General features: G+C 43.7%; 2 long non-coding RNA genes across 2 annotated transcripts; both read right to left on the reverse strand.

The window, feature by feature from the left end:
• Nucleotides 1–434: 434 nt before the first annotated feature.
• LOC133277752 (uncharacterized) lies at nucleotides 435–3,004 on the reverse strand. The gene is made up of 3 exons (XR_009746320.1): nucleotides 1,721–3,004; nucleotides 1,131–1,189; nucleotides 435–606 (listed from the first exon to the last, which is right to left on the reverse strand). It is a non-coding gene; the product is annotated as an uncharacterized LOC133277752 (long non-coding RNA).
• Nucleotides 3,005–8,982: 5,978 nt separating this feature from the next.
• LOC133277988 (uncharacterized) lies at nucleotides 8,983–15,073 on the reverse strand. Its single transcript, XR_009746418.1, has 4 exons — nucleotides 14,497–15,073; nucleotides 11,429–11,498; nucleotides 10,256–10,441; nucleotides 8,983–9,074 (listed from the first exon to the last, which is right to left on the reverse strand). It is a non-coding gene; the product is annotated as an uncharacterized LOC133277988 (long non-coding RNA).
• Nucleotides 15,074–17,838: the final 2,765 nt, after the last annotated feature.

Below are 17,838 nucleotides of genomic sequence, written 5' to 3' on the forward strand. Positions count from 1 at the left end.
AACGCTGCTTCCACTTTGTCTCTGACGAACAGTTACATTCACTTCAGAGCAGTCACATCATTCCACGACTGAAAAGTGGGATAAAAGCCAAAAAATATCTCTCCCAAGCCCTCAATAAAACCAGTGACTTGTGCAATGCAGGCAAAGCTTTAACTTTGGGAACTTCAAGTCACCAAGCATCTGTTAATCAGCAACGCGCCAGTCTCAGGGAATTGAGGAGATGTTCAAAGGTTACCCTTCTCTCCTGCACATTACGCTGCTGAGCTCCATTACACACAACCAGAGGATGATTTTCTGTGTGGCAAAGATTTTTTGATTCTCTGGATATTATTTTAGCTGTGGAAACGCAGCTGCTGAATGCTGCTTTTCAGGTTAAACAAAACTTGCAGCCAACACTCATTCTCACACTATTAATGAAGATAATCTTGCCCTGCCATTGACTTTTTTCCAGAAATAGCAGGAAAGGGATTTTCAAATCGTTTCAGGCTTGCAAAATGTTATCTCACTCTAGTCCTTTAATCTCCTGATGCTGAAAGATGGATCTTCTTCTCTTATAGCTGGATGTACTTCTGTACTTCAGCAGGGAACCATGAAAGGGAATCAGGCCTAAGGAAAAAACAATAATAAAGAATTTGCAATGTTAACATTTACTTGGGCTTGTCTGGACTTTCTCAGCACTGAATTCCAACACGATTGACCAGACTGAACATTACAACATAACATCTCACAGAAGAGACAAACAAAATAACAAACTTTGCATACAAAGAAGGGCTGCTAGCCAAGGGAATGGACTGTGCTGTTCTCTATGGCAGTGGTGGATAGGACAAGAGGTTGGAGAGCTCAGGAACAGCCAGGGAGAGAGGTAGATTGGATGGAGGAAGAGATTCTTGCAGTACCCCAGCACCAGTACTTCAGTGCTGGGATATGCTGTGGGCTCCCACGTGTTGGAGTTTTAAGAATATATTGAGCAAATATCTGTACAAGGCCATGTTGGACGGGGCTTGGAGCAATCTGGTCTAATGAAAGGTGTCCCTGCCTGTGGCATGAGCTTGGAACTGGATGAATTTTAAGGTCCTTTCCAACTGAAACCAGGCCGGGATTCTATGAAATATGACAGGGCTGAAGCTGACCCTTCCCTGCAGAAAGATGGCCTGGAAAATCTCCTGAGGTCCCATTCACTTTCTGGCTTCTAGAAAAATAGAGACGAACTGCAGAGCTACAGTAAAAGGCAGCACATTCCCTGAGCAACTCCTCCTTCTGCACTGCAGTGAAGGCACAATTCATAGCCTGCTTTTTCATTTCCATGAATCTTAATTGTTCACATAATAATCGCAGAAGTATTTAATAATACAAAGCATATGGGCCAGATGTTCAACTGGTGTAAATCAATAGCACTTGGGACGCTTCAGTGGTGCTGTGCTGGCGTAATCATTTGGAGATCTGGCGCTGCCTTTTTAAGGTGGCTCTCAGGATTTTAGTACCTTCTTATTGTTCCCACTAAAACCAAGTTCCAGAGCTTATTGCCCATGTACAAATAGCCACTCCCTACCAAATGCTCAGAATCTAAAATCAAAAACCCAAAGCTCAAACTAGACGGACTTAAAGTCACTTAGAAAACACGGATTTGTCCTCTGCTGGCTGTCATCACAATGTTTTATCATGGCCACGTATTTTTCCAACTGACCTTGCCCTACCTCTGGCAGGGACTGACAGCACTCACTTGAGCAGATGTCCATACAATGCCTTGCCTTAGTCTCATCAGCCAGTGTGTGAGCTCTGCTTTATTTGCTTCCCACTGTAAAAAAAGCAAAAGCAAAAGCTTTTAATTCACTTCCTCCTGGGAGTTTCTATGATGCTCATTGATCCACTCCACAAGTACTTTGCAAACACTAATGGATCTACTGAAACTCTCCACTAATCTCCTCTGAAACTTGGCACCAAACTGCTCACTTCTGATGGTTTCTCCTTTTACAGTTGTTTTTCTTTGCTACCTGTTTCAGAGTCACTCCAGGGCTCATTAATTGTTCATCCTTTGTCCCTTGAAAATATTCCTTTTAATCTTTCCAGTAACATGTTGGATACTGATGTGAAGTAGACTTCAATTTGCAGTCTTTCACACCTGCAAAGATACTATTTGAACTGAGTGTGGTGTTACCAGTTGCACATGGGTATACGTAATTGAACTGAAAAGCTTTGCAAGACATGTATTCATTGGACTTCTGATCTCATTTGTTAGAGAGCCTTAGGGAACGGGCAATTTCAGCTCCTCAATTTATGACAACTGGTCATAGTTACTTAAATGGAATAAAATAAATCCTGCGGCTTGTGTCCCTTCTGGAAACCAGGTTGACAATTGTGCCCAGAAGAGAATTAAATTGCTCAGTGACAGTGCTGTATCAAGGCAAATATATATATTTATATATATATATATATAGCAGAAAGTCAAGGTAAAGTTTTTTTTTGTGGAGGCTCCCAGGTTAATATTCATTCTGCTAATGTGACTCCTGGTTGAGATTTTTGCAGATTTCAATTGTACAGAGGCTATGCAGATAAGGCTGTCTGCTGTAGTTGAAAATAACCTACCTTCTTACCCTTGTGCTCATTATATCTAGGCCTAAGCTTTGACCTACTCCATTTCCATAACTAGGGCTAGATTTTCAACTGGCATTAAGAGCTGGGTTTTCAAAAGCCCTGCAGACCAGCACGGCTGGGCTCTTCTGGCAGCACAGTGCATGGAGGAGGAATTTCACTGGCCATTTGACCTCAATCATAAGTCCACAGAACGCTGGTCCTGAAGCCTGATCAGTAAAACTCCTTTCTTTTACTCCACATAACAAACGATTTATGATGTTTTTCCATCCCTTGGACAGAAATTGCAATACCTGGAAATCACAGTAACAGCTTCAAGACTCAATCAACTCGTTTTAAAGTTGGGGTCCGTACTGCCCATGGTTCCCTGTGGACCACAAACTCAATTTCAACACCCAGTGTGGGAAAGGCTGAGGAACTTGGCACACACATGGGATACTGCAGCAAGAACTCCAGCTAAGGAGCCCTCTGGACAGGGAAGCGTTTTTCTCCTAGCACTTGCCCCTCTGAAGCAGATCTGTGCATCACTTGCACAAGAGTGGAAGATGGCCTAAAATACTGACAAGTTCTCTGTCTCGCACCCCCAGGGCACAGACACCTTCACTGCACAGCCAAAACCTTCCAGAAATGATTGTGATTGATCGCAGTAGGCCTGAGCCATAGCTAGAAATGGCCTAACCTCTAAAGGCTGTGATCTTTTCTGACCTTTAAGGAGGTTACCTGCAGAGAAGGTTTGTTTGCCATTCCTGCCAGTCAGTGCCTGTTCCCCCCTAAGACAACAAAGTGACATCTCTGCTCTGAGCCGGCACATTACCAAAGGTGCTTAACCTTCTCTTTCTCTTCCCCTAAACGGACAAAGCTGTTTAACTACACCTGCAGAACTTGGCCTCAAAGGTGGCCAGGTCCTTCTGCCTTGCAGTCTTGCCCTCTTTCTGCTCGCTTGTTCTCATGCAAGCACCTCATTCCCACCTACAGTGTTCAGTGAGAAATGTGCCAAGTGACCTCTTGGAGGGCTGAGAAGTCCTGGTTGTCAGACAGCAGTTATCAGAGCTATTAATGCGCTGCTCTGTGAGGACACTAGTGTGGATTTATGAGATTATCTTAAATCCAAGCTGCACATTTCTTAATTATCAGTATTCTTTTCCTGTACAAGAAGAATTTGCATAATTTCCCAGCAGCAGCAAACAGCAAAATCAAAACAATAAATCAGAAGACGCGCCAATTCATCATGGCACTGTGTACACAGTTGCTGGCATTGTTCCTTTTCCTTGCATATCTAATGCAGACACCAAGGAGGAGCAGATCCTCAATTTAGCTGCCACAGAACCACACTAACTCGTCCTAGCTGAAAAGCTGGCCCTGCATTTGCATGTTTATTCCACGAGTTTTTCATGGAGCCCAGATCGTTTTGGCAAAGAATGCCAATTCAGACAGTGAGCCTGCAAATATTTAAGCACTGAATACTGCTGCTGTTACAGGCAGTGTTATTGGCACCAGTGAGCCTGCTCACAGCAGTGGGGGGGAGCCAGGGGATATAGCATTTCTGAAGCTAAGGCCTTACAGAGCAAGTGTATTCACCATTTGTTTTTGAATAATATTGGGAATGCGCAGCACAGGCAGCACATTCCTCATGCACAGGCAAGGGAGAGGTGCAAGCAGCAGGCTCCTAAGTGTAACAGTAGGTAAAACAGACAATGGGATCTGCACAGGGACTCAACTGCCTTCATCTTGGGTTTGATCCTCCAGCAGACTTGTGTTACAGCACCGTGGGGCTGCACACACATCCTGTGCTGTCCTCAACCACCAGCATCTGATGGTGACTTCCGTGAATGGGAATTAGGAACCCAGACCACTGAAGTGCTTGAATCCAGCATCACTTCATCACCGCCCTCTAAATGACAATGACTTTAACCCAATTTTTATCACTTCAGACAGTCCAGCTGCCCACGTGAAAACTAAGTGTGTGCTTTGACCCTGTCTTGTCTCCATTTGTGAACGGCTCGAATACTTGCCATCCTGGCACCATATAACTCAAAATGCCATTGCCCCAGTGATGGATTTTGAAGGGAGACCATTCTCACGCTGTACTACATCAGGGGAATGACAGGTCCTTGTGGTGTTCATCAGCAGGAAGATGACACTCTGCTTTTTGTTTTAAGAGCTCCAAGATACATCATGGAAAGCGCCATCTGATTCCAGGAACCTGGAGGCACGCACAAGGTGTTATTGTTAGAATAAACCAGAAAAACTAGGGCAGATTTTGAATCTGACTGTCCCACAATGATAGCAACACAAAGCGGGTCAGACGCATTTTAGGGTAGGTAGGGATGTTTCCTTATCACTTCATCAGCTCAGCCCAAAAGTGTGTTCCTAAAGCTATCGCTTCAGGATTTACCTTTTGCTTAATTTATACCATATGCTTCAATCCTGTGGACCTTCAGTGGATTTGTATGTAAGTGCATGCTTTGTTGCCATGCTACTTGGGGACGGTAATCTGGATTTTATAATGCTGAGTTTAGCTCTGTGTATTCAGAAGAAGAAAAGGAGAACAGGGAAAGAATTCAGCAAAGACTAGCAAGGATTTGTGAAGGAAGAACACAATTTCCCACTCACCCTGAAAGGCAGACTTCCCATTTCTGAGCATTGCAACAAGCAGAGCAAGCATGGCAGGTTTATAATCTATCCAAGTGAAACAAGAATCCCAGCCAGAGCTGGAAGTCCTCATTCCTAATTCCATCATTTAACTACTGGCTCAGGCTCCATCTCCATAGATTTAAAGCCTGACACAGGCTCCTGGGCTATGCTATATAAAATCTGATTGTTACATTCAATGGGTTGCAATAAATTAAATTAACTATCAGCAATAAGTTCACAGGCAACACTATCTTTTCTTCAGTATACTTCCTTAAAACACAGCAGCATCATCAAATGTAACTAGATTTAATTTCATGCCGAAAAGTCTGTGAATATTCATTTTAAAATAGTCACCAAGAGCCTAATTTTAATTTGTGTGATGTTTCTGCTAATACCAATGCCTACTTAAAGTGTCCATTAAAAAGCCTTAAGAATATTAACAGGGAATTCTTACAGAAAGGCACTAGAGTTTTATGTTTTGAATTACCATTACAGGCTTTTTGGTTTAACTCTCGTTAAACTGATTTCATTATTAACAAGAAAATGTGCAAATTAAAACAAGCCCATTAAAATCTTAAAATTCCATGCTAAAAAGATTAGGGATATTTGAGTTATATTTATTCTGAAGGAAGAAATGTAATAGAAAGTGATAGGGAGTAAAAACCAATACTTAGAAACACACAAGATCAACAGTGGTTAGACAGTGGTGAGAAGTTCTTGATGTACTGCAGAACAACCTGGTTTATCCACCCCTGGAATTGTGTCCAGGTTTGGTCCCTGCCATGCAAAAAATATGTGGACAGGCTGGAGAGGGTCCAGAGAAGGGCCACAAAGATGATCCAAGGACTGAGAAGCCACATGAGGAAAGGCTGAGAGAGCTGTGTCTGTTCACCCTTGGGAAAAGAAGGCTTGGGGGAGACCTTGTCACCATGTTCTGGTATTTTAAGGGTGGCTGCAAAGAAGATGGAGACTCCCTTTTTGCAAGGAGTCCCATGGAAAAGACGAGCAATGCTGGGCACATTATCCCTGGGGAGATTCTCGCTGGACTCAAGAGGAAAATATTTCACACTGTGAACAATCAGCCATGGGAATAATCTGCCCAGGGAAGTGAAGGATTCCCTAACAGAAATTAAACTGCCCAACAGCCTGTCTGAAGTCAAGCTCACTGCACAGCCTTGGCCCAGGCCTTTGGAAGGATGTCCACTGCTACATCACTAAACTCTACATACGTATATATTTATATGGTGAAGTTCACTCTGAGGCTTAAGGGGCAGCTAAAGGACTTCACAAAGAAGTGAGGCACTGCAAAATACACTTCTACTGCAGTTGCTTTCAGAAGCTTTGGCTCCCACCTGATGTATTGATCCCCTCAGCTTCTAAATAATCCTCAATTCAATATGGTCATCAATGGAAGTCTGCTACTGTAATAAATCACATGAGTATTTACACTACCTTGCGTAAAATACATCTTCTGACCTATCAGGTGCTTTACATCCCTGTTCCCTGCCTAGTTACTTCTGTCCTTCTCTTTACCTGTGGCTGGAGGGATGGGGGAAGGCACTGACCCTTCCCTCAGCTCCAGCCAGCCGCAGTGAATTATCAGTGGTAAAACTCTCTTCTGTCAAGCTGCCAAATCTTTTGCATTAATCCTGAAAATTACAATTAATGAGTGCTAAGAGGATCTTTCCACCTTTGTATATGGCTCTATTCAGTTGTAATGATACCTGCTGCTCTGCCAGCATCTGAAGCTTCTTATGGTCACGGCTTATGGCTCTGGGGCTGGGCAATGCACTCAGGAAAAACCAGCATGGCTGGTGACAGTGGGGCTTCTGCCTTTGTTTGCTTCATATCCTGGTGTCAAGGGTAGTCTACACAGAAGATGGGAGACATCTGAGTTAATAAAAGCCCACAACCACCAGAGCATGGGATGTTACTGCAGCTTCAAAGACTCAGCTCCCTGAGGACTACCAAAAATGTAAAAAGATGGTATTTTTAGTTGTTAAGAACCAGAACTGGGAATCTCATTAACATGCAAATACATTATCCCTAAGTGTGAATGAGGGATCTCAATCAGGTGTGGATCAACCAAACCCCTGACTGTGCACAGTGAAATACTCTTTAAGATCAGAGGAGAGATCTATTCATAATTTTAAGTACAGACTGGTTGCCATTCTCTCATCACAATCCCACCTCCACTTGAGATGCTGAACACTTCTAGGAAGGGTTTCTCTTTAACCTTCAATAAGCAGTAACTAACTTATCTCGCCACTGGCAATCACTGGCTGCGGTTGATTTACTACTCAGATAGAAACTGCAGTATCTCCTTGTGCTCCTACTTTCACAAACCTCTTCATTGACATTTCCTCTTCAGGAGGATTTATCTGGCCCAATTCACATTTTCCCCTGTGTGTGTTCACTTGACTCAAGTCTGAGTTTATACAAGCCACTTCAAGATGAACAGAGCATTTCCACTTTTTCACTCCCAGAAATAATGCTGCAGGAATCACTAGAATTACACTGGGGGAAAAAAGCAACAGATGCCACAGGAGAACAATGGTTTATTTCTTTATTTCCTTAGAGAGGAAATGTTAGACAACTAACTGCTTCCCTGACTTGGTAATTTTCACTGCCTTTAGTAGAATTATTTCCCATTTGTACTAGTAATGATTTTAACTTGCAGTGCCTAGGTTTAATCTATAAATTCAGCTAGTAGCAGCTCTATGAGGTTAAGCACTTTGCCTCTCACTTTAAAAAGCTCTTGAAAATAAGAGGATGCAAATACAATCCGAAGATTGGAGTAGCCCGAGCATCTACCACCCTGAGCAGCACCTTGCTGGAGAGATGTCTGTCTGTATAGGTGGGTACCTATGGGTGGATGGATACCTGAGTGGGACAAGGTTGACTGGATTAGCCAGGCAATCAGCAATAAAGAGCTGGTCAGGAGTGCACATCCTCATACTATGCATTCCCCACAATTTCAAGCACTTAATGGACTTCTGATCTCAGCTGGGGACTAGAGCTGCTGCTGGCACATGAAACTAACAATTTCAGAGTAAAAGGAGACATTTCACAGTAGTTATTGCTGACATTAGAAATGTCAGCTATGTCTATATACCACATCCAGTGCTGCACACACACACGGTTTAGCTCTGCTACCAGAAGTCATACAGCAGTGCTGGTCCAGCATTTGGGCAGAGTGTGAAAGCTCTCAGCTGTGCGGTACTGGTTCATCCTCACTAGTTTGGCTATGTCACGCTGTCACGTGTTGTGTGACACTCACAGACCTACCTAGACCTGTTAATTCTCAAATGCTGTACAAGTAACGTAGGCTTTGGTAGAAAGTGAAAGAAATTAAAAACATTTTGTGTGAGGCCAGTGAACTGGGCTTGTCTGAAACTTAAAAATAACACCATTAGAGCTCCCAGCTTACCTGAAACAGAGCTTTTTGATAGCATTTGGCACCAGTGCGTGTCCATTAGTGGAGCCATCTGTTGGGGTCACAAATGCATGCTAGGAAAGCTGAATGATTATAGACAAAAGGCCAACTGTGGAAATAGCAGTACTCTAAGAGGTCTGATTTGCAAAGACTCAGGTACTATGTGGGATGGCAAGCAAATAAAAGATGTTGGATTTGGCAAGGAGCAGGAAAGAGCAGCAGTATCTTACACATACAAAGGTAGCAGAGCTTGCCTCAGAGAAACCCTGCCATTATAAAATGAGTTTTATGCAACTTACCAGTGATTCAGCCTCTCTTGGGTAGAGATCACAGGAGTGCAGTGGCTTTCCTGAGCACTGAAGTCCAGAGGAGAGCAGGAGGTAGTGGAGAAGCGTCCATCTGAAACCACTGGGTCCTGGGGAAGTGAGACAGAATCTGGCCATTGGCTCTTGAACACAAGAGCACCATAGCAATGGAATCCAGTGTGATCACAAGTTAGGTGATGGATTTAACATATCCTTTGATTCAAGAAGCCCTCTCAATACAGAGCATCGATGCGCCTAGTGTTTCCAAAGGGAAGCAGTGCTGACTATCACACCACCAGCTTTCTCTAGCTCCCGGCACTAGTTATTTGGGTTGTAGGTAATTCTCCCTCTGAGAGGGCAAAATTGACTCCTTCCTGTGAGCACACTGAAAAGGTGTTTGTGGATGGAGATGATGCGGGGATAGTGGTGCTAATACAATCAGCAGAGAAACAGCATTTAGCAGCTGGGAGGGAAAGAAGCATTTTTTCAGGAACACACAGGCTCCTGCTTTGATGTTGCATTCAAGCCAAAGCAAGGGCATGTTTTAAATTCCCAATAATTCGAGTTTCTTTTTAAGTTCCCAAGCCTGGCTGAGCTCTTAAAGACAAGAGATCTTGCTCTTGGGGTTGGCTTTCTGAGGCAATTGCAGCTCTGCTCAGAATACTATTTAAATACCAATTATTGTAATTCTCAGCAGAAATATTACAGGCATTCAGATTTTTTTTCTTAACAGCCAAAGGGAGACATTTCCAGCATCTATCAAACCTCTTTTATTTTAATCCACATTAAAATCTCTTTCCAGAAGGACTGGGCAATGGAGTCTCATTCATCATTAGAGTTTAAAGATTTGTCATGGCTGCCCTGTGCCAAGCCAACCTGTCGAGAGTAACCTTTGGGGGGCAGGAGGGATGGCTGGAGAGAGCAAAGGGTATGGAAGCTAACAAGTAATGGAGAGCAGATAGGTGGGAAGCTGTAGAAGCAATATCCCATGGTTTCCTGCAAGAGGCGAATTCCCCACCTCCCGCATTGTGGGAAACACACCCAAATCTTCCTCTGATTTTATTATGGAAGCATATAATAGAATAATTTTATTATGGAGGCACATAATAAAAGCACAGGGCACAGTCTGGGACTTGGCTGGCAACCAGGGGACACTGGCATCAGTGAAGAACTGCCATGATGGTGGAGTCTCTCTTGCCTATGATCCCTTCTCATCCTTGCTCACCCTTCCTGTGAGGCCCTGGCAGTTCTGCTTACCCTGATTAGGAGGGAAAACAGGGTTATTTGGTACCTTGTCTGCTGTTCAGGCACAGGCGCTCCGTAGCCTTCAGGTGGTGAATGTGTCTCCTGCTGTCAAGAGTCATCATGCTCCATGAAGATACTGCTCCAAAGCTCTCATTTTTATCTCCTTCAATGGCTGCCATCAAAGCAGGGCTATTGCAGTGGAAGTCCTGGCACAAACACTGGGTGAGGGATTCTGCAATGAAAGTTTTAATTGTTATTAACAACCAGCAAAATGAAGAACTGAAAAACAGGTGTTAGATAAGAGCTGCTGTGTTATACAAAGAGAGATCAGGGTAATGATGAGATCCCAGAGGATCCCTGAAGAGGGAAATCAGCACGGTGATCAACTCAGAGGGGTGCCTGCTATGTCACGAGCAGGGAGCACACAAACAAATGTGGGGGGCTGGCACCTCCTGAGGACCACAGTGACATCCTGCCATGACATGGGGAGTGAATGTTCACAGGCATGGCAGGAGCGTCCACTCTGCAAGGACAGAAAAGACCTAGGCACAGGGGCAATAGCAATGGAGGGAAGGCAGGGAACATAAATCCCTCGCTCATGCAACAACTTGATATTTTAACTCTATGGAGCAGCCAAAACTGGTGGATGCTAGTCCTGTTCCTGCCCAAACCCCCACAGCAACCCCTAACCCTACTCCCACCATCAGAGCCTGTGCCCCCAGTCACTTCTCAAGATAAGCAGAATCTATAGCTCAAGTTAAGCTAAAAGCAGTCTCTTCCTTCCTCTTCTTTCTTCAGCTGCACCCATTGTAAACCGAGCACAGCTGCGGTTCTGGCCCTCAGACTGTATAGGAGCTACAGCAAAGTGTTTAATGTATTCTTAGCTTTTAAAATACTATTCATCAGCTGCAATCAAAGAAGAGAGCCAGCATCATGTTGCCAGCCAAATTAATCACAGCTCCCCCATTCCCCCCTCCACACACACACAGTCACGTTGTGTGCATCAGTGGTGGTCTCGAGACCACAGTTTAGCAGACACTGGAAAAGGCCAAGGTGGTAAATGCAAATCCTGGCTGCTCTTAATCATGTTCGTAATGACCATGTCATCAATCACAGGCCTTCTCAAGTGCTCAGCAACCACAGCCCAAGGGTATATTTCTCAAAGAATTCAATTCAAGCGAGGTCTCTCAAAAGCTGGGTCACCATTCTTCCCACTCACACGGGAGGAGGCTTTCTTCTGTTTGGCACAGGCAGCGCACGTAAGCTCAGCATCTCCCTCAAAAGCCTGTCTGCAATGAGGAAAGTCAATGAAATTTATGCAACTGAAAATTTCACTGACCTTTAGAAGAAAACAAGCTAAAGAAAAACAAAACACATCAATAGAACAGACTGGGAAAACCACAGCGTTTCTGCCATTTCTCTACTCTTGTTCTTTTTCACTGGGGACATGGTCAAAACACTTCAAACATTCAGGCTTTCAAACTTCCTAAAAATGCTGGAACACTGAGAACTAATGAGAATTTTAGTGGTTACAAATTTCTCCTACAGATCTCCAAAGTACTTGAGACCTCCTGGCTATAGAGACATAACATGGAGTTCCTCATGTGAAACAAGCCACACACAAGTGGTAAACATCCCGAATTCCCAGAAACGGTACAAAATGAGCCACACGCACGTCGCCAGACCCAATCATCTCCCACCTGAGCAGCTGCGAATGGCATCTGCATCGTGCCCTGTTGTAAAGCAGATTGTGGAGCCCATCCATGAAAACACTGGAGACGTTGGGTGCTGCTTCTGAATGCCAGTTGTGCAGTGCTGTAACAATGATTACATTTCACACCCGAGACACAACTGAATCAGACCTGTCTGATGCCACTGGAGGAGCTGATGGAAGCTTTAACACTTTGAGGAGAGAGTTCAAGACGATTTTACAGAAGCACGCCTTGGGGAAATTGAAATGTCAAGCATAATTTGGCACTTGAAACATGAAGGAGAGAGGCTTTTCATTTGTTTTCATCTGCATCTTCCCCTTCTCTGAAGTGTACATGCTCCATTTCCCACCCTTCCCTAAGCTTTCATTAAGCAATGCTGAAATCTGCTGGATTTGAGGAATCTCCAAGGATAAACAAGTAGCTGGCATTAACCTGCTCTGCAAAAGTCAATTTGACACGTCCCACTGTTCTTCCACTCTTGTTAGGGAAACTAGTCCAAAACAAGCTTTTTCCCTGTTATCTACCTTTTCCCATCCATTCATTTGATCTTTTATGTCAGGCTAGAGGATTACTGCTCACTAGTCCAATTCTTAACAGATAGGGGTTCACTTGGAAAAAATACAGGCTTTTGATCTAGGCTTCAATCTCAGGGCTCGTCTCTGGGGTTGCAGACACTCAATCTGGCACCACTGCTGCTTCAGCTGGGTCTTAGCAGGCAGGAGGCAAACACAGGACAGCTGGAAGGACAGGGAAATGGGAGAGTTCGCTCTCTCCCTAAAATAGAAGCTCTCTCATAGCTGTCAGTGTGAGAAGTAACAAAAGGAGCTGGTAAAGAGGCCTCTGCTAGGTGCAGCTCCTGGGAACGCTGATAATGTGTTCTTGGGAGATAAGTTTTTAATTCTCCCCATCATCTGAGCAATTCCTGATGAAACAGAGCACAGAGCCCCACAGCACTCTGAATATTTCCCACAAGGACTTTCCATGAGGCAGTGCTTGAATATGGGGAACTTCTTGAACCAACTTCACAGTATGAACTGAGGTGCATTCTTAGAGAAAAGTCAAAGAAGCTTTTGCCGTTACAGAAACACGCTGATTTCTGATAATCATAGTAAGTTCCTTAAGAATATTCTCATAGAATAGCCATAATATGATAGAACTTAGCATAAGAAACACAGAGTCACACCAATATGAAACCTTTCAACTTAGCAAAGAAAAGAGTTTCAATCCACCTGAAATGTGGTTTCAGTTTAGAGGGTTTGGGACTATCAATTTTTGCTCATATGTTCATTTCTTTTTTTGGCATGAGGATAAAAAGGGCTTTTGAGAATTCCCTATAAAGTGAAAAAATCTATTTACTAAAAGACTTAGAAGTACCTTTAGGAATTAATACCTTTGCCAATGAGCGGCACAAGGAGATACAGCACAGTCAGTGTGAAATCCTAGCCGAGTGTTGCCTAAAACCAGAGACAGTATAGCCAGCAAAAGTTTACTTTTGGCTGAACAGGACAATTTTAGGAAATGCCACTTAAAAGCTCCCCTGAAAAGCCCCTTCAGCAGCACCTGAGCAGCTCTTCTCATCAGGGCGCACTTGCTCCATCAACTGACTGGTGGTTTTGTATTGTTTCAGCTGCAGGAGTGAATTATTCCAGAGCTACCCTGTGTCACTGGACGCAGAGGCTTTACACTGATGACTAATTTCTGTCAGTGAAAGTGGATTGGATTTGAAACAAAACCCATTGATTTTACATCACCACTTCACACAAGCCCTGCCACCAGAATTAATGCACAGCAAATGCAACAGTGGCTCCTCGGTCCTCTCTTGGCAGGGGGACGAGGCAGAGCCGTCACTCCCTGTATGTCGGGAATCTCCTTCATCCTGGCTGGCAGCTGCCAGAGAAATAACAGTTTTAGAGTGGTAGCAGGCTGAAACCCCAAACTTGGTGCTTCATACATCATCCTGCTGCAGACAGCAACTCACTTTGGCAGCAGTTCAGAGAAGCACCCAGCATTTTATGGAATCATGGAATGGTTTGGGTTGGAAGGGACTTTAAAGCTCATCCAGTTCCAACCTCCTTCTAGTGGCAGGGACATCTTCCACTAGAGCAGGTTGCTCCAAGCCCCTGTGTCCAACCTGGCCCTGAACACTGCCAGGGATGGGGCAGGGGCAGCCACAACTTCTCTGAGCACCCTGTGCCAGGGCCTCAGCACCCTCACAGGGAAGAGCTTCTGCCTTAGATCCAACCTAAATCTTCCCTGTTTCAGTTTGAACTCATTACCCCTGGTCCTATCGCTACAGTCCCTGATGAAGAATCCTTCTCCAGCATCCTTGTAGGCCCCCTTCAGATACTGGGAGACTGCTCTGAGGTCTCCATGCAGCTTCCCTTCTCCAGACTGAACAGCCCCAACTTTCTCAGCCCATCAATCTGCCTAAGTCCTACCAAAGCTAGTGTTTCAGGGTGCTTCTGGAAATTAGCAGCATGAAAAACCAGGAGCAATGACTTAGCACAAATTCCTGCGTGTATGAGAAATGCCTGCCTGCAGGACAGAGGTAAATGGAAGGATCTGAGGTACGCACCTGAGAGCCACCACCACCCTGCTGTGGTTTCCCATTTCTCCCCAGAGGCAGCAGGTTGCTCGACACAAGAAAAGTCTTCTGGGTATCACTGGCAGGACGCAGTGCTTCATGGCAGCCTCGTGAAAGGGAAAAAAACATAACCCACTTCACTGCTTAAAGAGTGCATTCCTCCTTGTGTGTGGATATCTCTCCACTGAATGACTCTGGTATTTATTATGTCAGATTATACCACTTCAGTTACTGGTTCAGATTACAGCAAAATGGGACAAACAACCACTTACTAGATATTAATTTTATCTTACAGATCCTATTGTAAATGGGATACAGGCCCCTATGTATATACTACAATCCTTAAAATAGCTCCATCTAAATGCAAATGTGGACTTCTGCCTTACACAGAGCTGAAAGCCTTCCCATTAACACTCCAAGAGATAGGGGAATTAATTTAATGCTTAAAAATTCCCAGGGATAAGAGGAATTTCTTCTATTCATATCTAGCATCATTTTCTCTTCATGACCAAAGCACCCATAATAAGATAATTTTTACCTTTCTCAAGCTTACTGAGGGAAAACGCAGTAAAATCTCTCTCTAGAAATTACTTACAGGCTGTACTCTATTGACCAAAGTGCAGGTATGGGTATATGCATTCAGAGATGCCCAGGGAAAGACAAGAGACGAAGATGACTACAGTGCAGAAAGGGTGTGGGGATTCAATTACTTGTCTTCGCAAATTAATCAAAAGGAGGGATAATGCTTGACATTGTTAATTTCTCACCAGCATCATCTTCTCTACCTGCTGCTTGAAGTCCATCAAACACAGGGGGCTCACTCTGTATCTGTTAACATACAGACATGCACAGTGTGACATTCTGATTTCTCTTTGGAGGACTTTAGCAGTCACTGAATTGCACATGGAAGGTGTTGGCCTCAACCACATGCTGTATTTGCAGGCATAGATGGAAAGCAAGGTGCAGCTCTGCCTCAAAGCCCTTGTATAAGCACAGCTGCTTCAGTGTCAAGGCTCACAGAGCTCACTGTGCCCCCACTGCAGTCCCCTGCCTGAGGGTATGGCAGGAAGGATGGATGTTGGTCTGGCTGTTCTCTGACACAGCAGCAACTGTTGCCTGCACACACATCGCCATTCTCACTCCCAGGTGCCAGGCAGCAGCCAGCAGAAGACTGATACACAGTCAGCTTTGCTGCCTTCTGCTTCACTGGGGGAATTCTTAGAAGTAGCTACATCCATCTGCATCAAAAAGCACACAGTACATGGCAAATGTACCTTACCCCCAAGTTTCATAAAACTTCATTAACTGATTTTGTTAAACTTAGTGCTTTTTCATCAAAATATATGTAATCCAAATTTGCACAGCAAGAGTATTTTCAGGGAAAAGAAAAGGAAGAGTCGTGCACTTACTTGCGTATATATATCTCAGTAGGAAGAAGTATTCACCTTAACACCCACACCATGAGGGTCTTGAACAGATGTATCAGAACCTATAGACTGGAAACCACCAGGATCAGACGTAGAAACAGCATCGTGGGCAAGTGAAAGAAGTATTCAAGCCACTTCCAACAGACCTGCACCTGAAGTATGTCTCTTTCCCTAAATCAGTTCAGAAACCAAACATATTAATGATAAGGTTGTGTTGATGTGAATGATGAATCATTGCATTGACATGCAAGCAGCAGTGTGCTACATCTACAGGTTTGCTTTTGGATTGCTCTCACAAGTCACAGATTGAATTTACCCAGAAGACCCCTGTTGTGGGGCATGTGGACAAGGAACTGATGTGTTTCTGCTCTTTGAGGTGTGTTTTACATCACACTGCACTTCCCCTTCATTCCTTGGGGTTCTTATTTTCTGTCAGTAGCAACATTATTGTACCTGTGCTGAACATGATTGGATGCTGCAGTGCTCCAAAGGTTACAGCTTTCACAGTTAGGAGCCCTGAAAGAGTGCCACAGCTAGCTCCTCTCATAAATATGTACGTATTTTCCCAGTAATGAAGAAATTTCTTAAGCTGTTTTCTCCCTGGCCCTCCTCTCACCAGTGCTGAGTATTTTCTGTGCAAGAACTCAGTGACTGGGTCTTTTGTGATTAATCATTTGCAAGATAATGCCCTAAATGGCAGAAGAAAAAGAACAGAGAACTTCTCAAGGCAAACAGATGTGCCTCAATTTAGTGAACTCTACAGCTCCCAGAGTACAGAGTCAATGCTGCTGAGCATGGAGTTTCCTTTGGCAAAGCTAATGGGTCAGGCCTGGCCTTTGATCATCAGTAACATGTAATAGTGATTTAAAGGGACTTGTGAAATTTGGGAAATGAAAGACTCATTGCAGCTGTAAACTGATGAAGAGACCAGTATAGCCTGAAAAGATGGGTATAAAACTCTACACATAAATCACTGCCGTAAAAGCCATCATTTTCCCCAAACAGCTTTTGTTACCTCATGAAATACAACACTTTCCAATGTATTCCTGTAATCTAGAAAAGCTTTATGAAATATTGACATTCCTGGCATTACTGATATTCCCATAGTAATTATCTATCATAATAATTAAACAATATGGCACAAAATCTGGTGAGGGCTGTTTCTGAGAGCTAACCTTTTAGACTTGAATGATTTTCTACTCTTTCAAAAGCAAACATCTTTAGAGTCTGAAATTTGCTTTCTTCAAAATGTTCAATGAACATTAACAAGGACACTACATGAGAGCAGGATTCGTTTCTTTGGGGATTAGGTTTTTTCTCCTTTTACCTATTTATTTAGCTCAAATTACATCAAATCAGGAGCTGAAATTGAAGACTCTGCTCAATTCTCTACTCACTGAGGAGCTGTTTTTCTAAATAGGGAGCTATTGTGGAAATCCTCCCTGACTCTTCCATTACAAACACTTGCTTTGCAGCACATGGGAATCTGGCCTCTCCCCATTCTCTTCGGTTTTGGGTCTCATGGATTCCAGGTTTGGCATCACTGTAGAGTCAAAAAAACCCAAACTCCAAAACATAAAGCCTTCCAAACAGTTGTTGCAAAGCACTCCAGCTTTACTAACAAGAACTCTTATTTATACTCAGGATCTAAGCTTGAAGGGATCTTGAAACTTCACAAGTAGTGGATGAGAGCTTGAGACATTTTCAATGAGATTTGGGAGATAAAAAGAAGATACAGGAAAACCACAGGATAAAAGCTAAAGGAGAAAAGTAATCCCAAAATAGCTCTGTTTGGAGTGTTATTTTACTGTTCAGTATGGCAAAACATCAAAGAGGTAATATTTCAACCAAATTACTTGTGAGCTGAGTTTCTCATCTTCTTCCAGATCATCACAACTTGATGGTT

The sequence above is a fragment of the Pezoporus flaviventris genome, unplaced genomic scaffold, assembly GCF_033815535.1.
Source record: "Pezoporus flaviventris isolate CSIRO_AGI_PZ_B2104156 unplaced genomic scaffold, CSIRO_AGI_Pfla_v1 ptg000063l, whole genome shotgun sequence".
NCBI lineage: Eukaryota > Metazoa > Chordata > Aves > Psittaciformes > Psittacidae > Pezoporus > Pezoporus flaviventris.